Genomic DNA, 7,807 nt, shown 5'->3' on the forward strand with positions numbered 1-7,807 from the left:
TTCTCAGTCACTTGTTTAGCTTCAACTGCCATAAATTTGCTTATTGTTGCGGTATTTATGATTAATTTTTTTGCAATTTCTTATTTTCCATACTCACTCACTTTCGCTCTCTTTCAATTACTTACTTAATGCTGTTTACTCTTAAGCACTTGAACTTGAAATGATTATTTTGATATAAATAACGATCAGCTGGTTTCATACAGTGAGAAAGAGAGAGAATAAGTTATAAATAATTGAATTGAATGCATATTTATGACTGTCGCTGTGTGTGGCTGTGTTTGACTAACGGGATTTCTCTTCTTTTTTTTGAAAAGCTCTTTTATGAATTTGTTTACTTAAAAGAGTAACTGTATTTATTAGTGTGTGTGTGTGTGGGTAAAGTGTGGTCAATTTGTGCCTTTCATAAACCATTAATCGTGTATTTTAGCAAAGTTCTAAACCTTTTTATTAGTTAATTGAAAGCATGTTTCATATATCTATTGTTTTTATGTTGCTTAGGAAATGATCGATATGGTTGAATATTTTTACTGATAATGGTTGTTTTTTCTTAGATAATATTTACGTTTTTGAATTTCATCATGGTGTGATTGCTTAATAGTAAACTCGGGATTTGTCTGGGAATGAGCATGCATTAAATAGAGGTTTGTGTCTTTTTCAGATAGCGGTTAGTGTGAAATTCATTTAACTCAGACCATTTTGGAATAGTGTTCCTGCTTCCATAGTGTTAGTGAACTCTCAGGAAGTCTATTGGTGCATAAGATAGCAAAACTGGGGTCACAACTAGCAACGTAGCAAGCGGACATAAATTTATCGTAGACCATCCTAATTCGATACCAATTGGCTCTCAGTTCACCTCGATGGTATTAACTAAATTAAGATCAGCCTCGAATTTAACCAGGCTAAGTACCATTAGTTGTCCCTATGTTTGATTCTAACTTCACTCTGATACACATCATTTAACTTTTATTAAAAAAGTACCATTAGGAGCAAAAGTACCAATTGTCCTTTTGCACTCTTGAATTCCCTCCAAGTTTGAATTTTTAAAATACAGACAAGTCTAAAACTATTCAAATTCGTATTCATATTTTAGAAAAGTACCAAACTGTTTACCCGGATTTGTCTCTAAGATATTTAAGTTCTTTTATACTAAAAATCGATTTTTGGTATGAAATATGAGTGATCACAGATTAAGCTTATTTTGTTTAAAATCGCAGTATTTACGAAGTTATTAACGACTTGAGTTTTTATACTATAATCGCAGTTTGAGCTTATTTGCCTTAGAATCAAAGTCTAAAGTCTAGTCTAAAGTCTAGTCTAAAGTCTAGTTTAAAGTCTAGTCTACATTCTAAAGTCTAGTCTAAAGTCTAGTCTAAAGTCTAGTCTAAAGTCTAGTCCAAAGTCTAGTCTAAATTCTAGTCTACAGTCAAATCTAAAGTCATATCTAAAGTCTAGTCTAAAGTCTAGTCTAAAGTCTAGTCTAAAGTCTAGTCTAAAGTCTAGTCTAAAGTCTAGTCTAAAGTCTAGTCTAAAGTCTAGTCTAAAGTCTAGTCTAAAGTCTAGTCTAAAGTATAGTCTAAAGTATAGTCTAAAGTCTAGTCTAAAGTCTTGTCTAAAGTCAAGTCTAAAGTCTAGTCTAAAGTCTAGTCTAAAGTCTAGTCTAAAGTCTAGTCTAAAGTCTAGTCTAAAGTCTAGTCTAAAGTCTAGTCTAAAGTCCAGTCTAAAATCTAGTCTAAAGTCTAGTCTAAAGTCTAGTCTAAAGTCTAGTCTAAAGTATAGTCTAAAGTCCAGTCTAAAGTCCAGTCTAAAGTCCCGTCTAAAGTCTAGTCTAAAGTCTAGTCTAAAGTCTAGTCTAAAGTCTAGTCTAAAGTCTAGTCTAAAGTCTAGTCTAAAGTCTAGTCTAAAGTCTAGTCTAAAGTTCAGTCTAAAGTCTAGTCTAAAGTTCAGTCTAAAGTCTAGTCTAAAGTCTAGTCTAAAGTCTAGTCTAAAGTCTAGTCTAAAGTCTAGTCAAAAGTCTAGTCTAAAGTCTAGTCTAAAGTCTAGTCTAAAGTCTAGTCTAAAGTCTAGTCTAAAGTCTAGTCTAAAGTCTAGTCTAAAGTCTAGTCTAAAGTCTAGTCTAAAGTCTAGTCTAAAGTCTAGTCTAAAGTCTAGTCTAAAGTCTAGTCTAAAGTCTAGTCTAAAGTCTAGTCTAAAGTCTAGTCTAAAGTCTAGTCTAAAGTCTAGTCTAAAGTCTAGTCTAAAGTCTAGTCTAAAGTCTAGTCTAAAGTCTAGTCTAAAGTCTAGTCTAAAGTCTAGTCTAAAGTCTAGTCTAAAGTCTAGTCTAAAGTCTAGTCTAAAGTCTAGTCTAAAGTCTAGTCTAAAGTCTAGTCTAAAGTCTAGTCTAAAGTCTAGTCTAAAGTCTAGTCTAAAGTCTAGTCTAAAGTCTAGTCTAAAGTCTAGTCTAAAGTCTAGTCTAAAGTCTAGTCTAAAGTCTAGTCTAAAGTCTAGTCTAAAGTCTAGTCTAAAGTCTAGTCTAAAGTCTAGTCTAAAGTCTAGTCTAAAGTCTAGTCTAAAGTCTAGTCTAAAGTCTAGTCTAAAGTCTAGTCCAAAGTCTAGTCTAAAGTCTAGTCTAAAGTCTAGTCTAAAGTCTAGTCAAAAGTCTAGTCTAAAGTCTAGTCAAAAGTCTAGTCTAAAGTCTAGTCTAAAGTCTAGTCTAAAGTCTAGTCTAAAGTCTAGTCTAGTCTAAAGTCTAGTCTAAAGTCTAGTCTAAAGTCTAGTCTAGTCTAAAGTCTAGTCTAAAGTCTAGTCTAAAGTCTAGTCTAAAGTCTAGTCTAAAGTCTAGTCTAGTCTAAAGTCTAGTCTAAAGTCTAGTCTAAAGTCTAGTCTAAAGTCTAGTCTAAAGTCTAGTCTAAAGTCTAGTCTAAAGTCTAGTCTAAAGTCTAGTCTAAAGTCTAGTCTAAAGTCTAGTCTAAAGTCTAGTCTAAAGTCTAGTCTAAAGTCTAGTCTAAAGTCTAGTCTAAAGTCTAGTCTAAAGTCTATTCTAAAGTCTAGTCTAAAGTCTAAAGTCTAGTCTAAAGTCTAGTCTAAAGTCTAGTCTAAAGTCTAGTCTAAAGTCTAGTCCAAAGTCTAGTCCAAAGTCTAGTCTAAAGTCTAGTCTAAAGTCTAGTCTAAAGTCTAGTCTAAAGTTCAGTCTAAAGTCTAGTCTAAAGTTCAGTCTAAAGTCTAGTATAAAGTCTAGTCTAAAGTCTAGTCTAAAGTCTAGTCTAAAGTCTAGTCAAAAGTCTAGTCTAAAGTCTAGTCTAAAGTCTAGTCTAAAGTCTAGTCAAAAGTCTAGTCTAAAGTCTAGTCTAAAGTCTAGTCTAAAGTCTAGTCTAAAGTCTAGTCTAAAGTCTAGTCTAAAGTCTAGTCTAAAGTCTAGTCTAAAGTCTAGTCTAAAGTCTAGTCTAAAGTCTAGTCTAAAGTCTAGTCTAAAGTCTAGTCTAAAGTCTAGTCTAAAGTCTAGTCTAAAGTCTAGTCTAAAGTCTAGTCTAAAGTCTAGTCTAAAGTCTAGTCTAAAGTCTAGTCTAAAGTCTAGTCTAAAGTCTAGTCTAAAGTCTAGTCTAAAGTCTAGTCTAAAGTCTAGTCTAAAGTCTAGTCTAAAGTCTAGTCTAAAGTCTAGTCTAAAGTCTAGTCTAAAGTCTAGTCTAAAGTCTAGTCTAAAGTCTAGTCTAAAGTCTAGTCTAAAGTCTAGTCTAAAGTCTAGTCTAAAGTCTAGTCTAAAGTCTAGTCTAAAGTCTAGTCTAAAGTCTAGTCTAAAGTCTAGTCTAAATTCCAGTCTAGTCTAAAGTCTAGTCTAAAGTCTAGTCTAAAGTCTAGTCTAAAGTCTAGTCTAAAGTCTAGTCTAAAGTCTAGTCTAAAGTCCAGTCTAAAGTCTAGTCTAAATTCCAGTCTAGTCTAAAGTCTAATCGAAAGTCTAATCGAAAGTCTAGTCTAAAGTCCAGTCTAAAGTCTAGTCTAAAGTCCAGTCTAAAGACTAGTCTAAAGTCTAGTCTAAAGTCTAGTCTAAAGTCTAGTCTAAAGTCTAGTCTGAAGTCTAGTCTAAAGTCTAGTCTAAAGTCCAGTCTAAAGTCTAGTCTAAATTCCAGTCTAGTCTAAAGTCTAGTCTAAAGTCTAGTCTAAAGTCTAGTCTAAAGTCTAGTCTAAAGTCTAGTCTAAAGTCTAGTCTAAAGTCTAGTCTAAAGTCTAGTCTAAAGTCTAGTCTAAAGTCTAGTCTGAAGTCTAGTCTAAAGTCTAGTCTAAAGTCCAGTCTAAAGTCTAGTCTAAATTCCAGTCTAGTCTAAAGTCTAGTCTAAAGTCTAGTCTAAAGTCTAGTCTAAAGTCTAGTCTAAAGTCTAGTCTAAAGTCCAGTCTAAAGTCTAGTCTAAATTCCAGTCTAGTCTAAAGTCTAATCGAAAGTCTAATCGAAAGTCTAGTCTAAAGTCCAGTCTAAAGTCTAGTCTAAAGTCCAGTCTAAAGACTAGTCTAAAGTCTAGTCTAAAGTCTAGTCTAAATTCCAGTCTAAAGTCTAGTCTAAAGTCTAGTCTAAAGTCTAGTCTAAAGTCTAGTCTAAAGTCTAGTCTAAAGTCTAGTCTGAAGTCTAGTCTAAAGTCTAGTCTAAAGTCCAGTCTAAAGTCTAGTCTAAATTCCAGTCTAGTCTAAAGTCTAGTCTAAAGTCTAGTCTAAAATATAGTCTAAATTCTAGTCTAAAATCTAGTCTAAAGTCTAGTCTAAAGTCTAGTCTAAAGTCTAGTCTAAAGTCTAGTCTAAATTCCAGTCTAGTCTAAAGTCTAGTCTAAAGTCTAGTCTAAAGTCTAGTCTAAAATATAGTCTAAATTCTAGTCTAAAATCTAGTCTAAAGTCTAGTCTAAAGTCTAGTCTAAAGTCTAGTCTAAAGTCTAGTCTAAAGTCTAGTCTGAAGTCTAGTCTAAAGTCTAGTCTAAAGTCCAGTCTAAAGTCTAGTCTAAATTCCAGTCTAGTCTAAAGTCTAGTCTAAAATATAGTCTAAATTCTAGTCTAAAATCTAGTCTAAAATCTAGTTTAAAGTCTAGTCTAAAGTCTAAAGTCTAGTCTAAAGTCTAGTCAAAAGTCTAGTCAAAAGTCTAGTCTAAAGTCTAGTCTAAAGTCTAGTCTAAAGTCTAGTCTAAAGTCTAGTCTAAAGTCTAGTCTAAAGTCTAGTCTAAAGTCTAGTCTAAAGTCTAGTCTAAAGTCTAGTCTAAAGTCTAGTCTAAAGTCAAGTCTAAAGTCTAGTCTAAAGTCTAGTCTAAAGTCTAGTCTAAAGTCTAGTTTAAAGTCTAGTCTACAGTCTAGTCTAAAGTCAAATCTAAAGTCAAATCTAAAGTCTATTCTAAAGTCTAGTCTAAAATCTAGTCTAAAGTCTAGTCTAAAGTCTAGTCTAAAATCTAGTTTAAAATCTAGTCTAAAGTCTAGTCTAAAGTCTAGTGTAAAAATGTAAATTTATTGAAAACTCTATTTTATGAAAAAAGTACCAAAAAATAACTCCAATTTCGAATTTCCAAAAAGTACCAAACTTGTATTTGTTATTTTTTAATAAGTAAAGAACACAATTTGTTTCTATATTTATTGATTTAAAAGATACATGGGTTAGAAAAAAAATACCAAAATAGAGTTTTTACTTGTATTCTCCCCTAAAAGGTTCCAATTTCAAAAAAGTACCAAGCCCCTATCAGCTAATTTTTTAAATAGATAAAGAGGCATTTTAAATTCTGTTTGTGTCTATATTAGTTTAGATGATATAAGGTTAACGAATTTACCCGTTTTTACCCCCTAAACTTTTGAATTTCAAAAAATCCTTTGTTAGTGGATCTCAATTTATTTACTCCATTTTAATTTAGAAAAATGTTCTTTAACAAATTATATTCCATTTCAAAGATTTTAGCATTTTTCTAGAGGCAGTCGAAAACGAGCTCTTTTTTTGTCTCGTTCGTGTGATCATATTTATTGCTAATATATTGGAAACAACTTATCGACAAAACAAATTTGATATCTAAAAATATTATTAAGAAGAAACTAATTTTTCAGATTTCTTTATTTTTTCACTTCAAAGGCACACGATTGTCGCGTTCGCGACCCTGGAAATGCCCATATGTATTAGTGTTGTTAAATACTACTAATTTTCTATATAACTAGAAAAGTTTCATTTGGGTACTCTATAATACTACATACCTTTATCGGATATTTGAAAATAATTAAATTTGAATTTCAAAATTTGCATTATTTTTCCTTTAAAATTAATTAAATGAACTGATAACTCAATTTGAAGTTTAATTGTCAGGAAATATGATTAATATTTAAATGAATTTCTATTATTCTTTAATTAATTGTTTCCAAATTTAATAAATTGTATCACAAACTTTTTGTAAATTCTTAAATTATATATTCAAAATTTTATAAAATGTAAATGTTTTAACATTTTTTTTTTCATTATTCAAGATTCATAACTTTAATTTTTTTATTCAGTTTTATTTATTATTTTAAAAACTTATTTAATTTTTTTATCGAAATTTTATAAATTATTTTGAATATTTTAAAATATTTTTTCAAATTATTTAAATTTTTTAAGAAAAAATAAAAAAAAAAATTTTTAGATTTAAATGTTTTTAAATTTTTTTAAAAGTTTTCTGTATAAATATTTTAAAAATTGTTAATTTTTTTTCCATATTGAATAATTTTTTAAAAAAAATTTTAAATAATTTAATAATGATGATTAATTTTGATGATAATTTTTTAAAAATTTTATTAATTATATTCAATTTTGAAAAAATTTTCAAATGTTTTTTTTTAATAGTTAATAGTACAATAAATAAATTACAAAAATTTTATAAATTATTTCGAATTTGAAAAAGTGAAATTTTATTTTTATTAAACTTCCACATTTTTCAATATTTTTTTAATGTTTTTATTCCAAAAATTTTAAAAAGTGAAATTTCCAAAAAAATTATGAAAGTTTTTTTTCCAATTTTTTTAATATTTTTTTTTAAATAAATTAAATTTAAAAAAGTGAAATTAAAATTTTTTAAAAACTTTAGTAACACTTTTCAATATTTTATTAATGTTTTAAAAATTTCTTTAAATTTTATATATGTATGTAAATGATATAAAAATGTTATCAACAAAATTTATAAATTTTATAAACAATTTTGAATTTTTTGAATTTGAAATTTCGAAAAAAATCAATTTTTTAAAAATTTTAAATAAATTTTTTAAAAATTTTAAATAAATTTATTCAAAATTTTATACAATTTTTCAAATTTGTTATTTTAAAAAAGAGAAATTTTATTTTTTTCAAAAATTTCACAACCTTTTTCAATATTTACAATGTTTTTAAAATTTCTTAAATTTTTTTTTTTCAATATTTTTTGAATTGTTTAATATTATTAACAATTTTCTTAATTGGAAAAATTTTAAGAGAAATTTTCCAAAAAAAAAATAATTTAAATTATTGAAACTTTAAAGAATTTTAAGTTTTTTTTTAATATTTTATTAATTTTATTAAAGAGAAATTTCAATTTTTTTTTTCAAAAATTTCATAACCTTTTTATACCATTCACCTTCGTGAGATGGGTATATATAAGTTTGTCATTCCGTTTGTAATTTCTACATTTTTCATTTGCGACCCCACAAAGTATATATATTCTGGATCCTTATAGATAGCGGAGTCGATTAAGCCATGTCCGTCTGTCTGTCTGTTGAAATCAATTTTCTAAAGACCCCAGATATCTTCGGGATCCAAATCTTCAATAATTCTGTCAGACATGCTTTCTAGAAGTTTGCTATTTAAAATCAGCAAAATCGG

The sequence above is a fragment of the Calliphora vicina genome, chromosome 5 (genome assembly GCF_958450345.1).
Source record: "Calliphora vicina chromosome 5, idCalVici1.1, whole genome shotgun sequence".
Classification (NCBI taxonomy): Eukaryota; Metazoa; Arthropoda; class Insecta; order Diptera; family Calliphoridae; genus Calliphora; species Calliphora vicina.